We start from the raw sequence: 274 nt of genomic DNA on the forward strand, positions 1-274 counted from the left end.
AGAGATCTTTAATATTATATAATGACTGTTTTTGTCTCTTTTTATAATTTTTGTTTTGAAACCTAATTTATCTGATAGAAATATAGCTAGTCTTCCTTTTTGTGTTGTTGTTTCCTTGTGTATGGAATATCTCTTTCCATCCCCATATTTTCAATCTATTTGTATCTTTGTAGGTGAAGTGAGTTTCTTGTAGGGAACATAAAATTGAGTCTTGATCGTTTCTCCATTCAGCCACTCTATGTTTTTTGATTGAATAATTTAGTCCATTTACATT

Source organism: Propithecus coquereli, unplaced genomic scaffold (genome assembly GCF_000956105.1).
Source record: "Propithecus coquereli isolate 6110/MARCELLA unplaced genomic scaffold, Pcoq_1.0 Scaffold1070, whole genome shotgun sequence".
Classification (NCBI taxonomy): Eukaryota; Metazoa; Chordata; class Mammalia; order Primates; family Indriidae; genus Propithecus; species Propithecus coquereli.